The sequence below is a fragment of the Octopus bimaculoides genome, chromosome 7 (assembly GCF_001194135.2).
Source record: "Octopus bimaculoides isolate UCB-OBI-ISO-001 chromosome 7, ASM119413v2, whole genome shotgun sequence".
Classification (NCBI taxonomy): Eukaryota; Metazoa; Mollusca; class Cephalopoda; order Octopoda; family Octopodidae; genus Octopus; species Octopus bimaculoides.
This window is the reverse complement of record NC_068987.1, coordinates 61,563,809-61,564,426: the sequence shown is the minus strand read 5'-3', so window position 1 is coordinate 61,564,426 and position 618 is coordinate 61,563,809.

Here is a 618-nt window from a genome sequence, read left to right as displayed (position 1 = left end):
TGCCCCCGTTTTGAACAAGATCCCTGGTAAGTCGTTCAGTTATTTCCCTTGAATATTTTTATTTATTTTTTTATCCCCCTAAACTTGAAGATTACCCAGTTTTGTTTCTCCTAACAGTACAAGGACACACAATTAAATTCATCAGACACAGATTCTAGGTCCCATAAAAACCCCGGAATTCTCACATTCAACACATCCCAAACACTTGTAAAAGGTCAGAAGATACTGCAGACCCTCTATAAAGCGCAAGTAAGGCCCACGTCAGGAAAAATGCTGCTGTTACACACAGAAATTGCATCCTAAAGATGCCAACACAATCCATAATTTGGCACACAGATACACATTTTCATCACAATGTTGCAAAGATATGTACGTTCGCTTAGTTTTATTTTGGGAATTCTTCACCAATGGAAAGAGCCGATTTCTAGTTCCCCCATTGAAATACCAACAACATATTCATGTATGTATATGCATGCATTTAAATAAGGATGAATGCTCGTACGTACGTACGTAAGTATATATGCATGTATGTACGTATATACATTTGTATGTATGTATGTATGTACGCATCCATGCATGTATGTATGTGTATGTCATTATTCAGTTTATTTCAATATT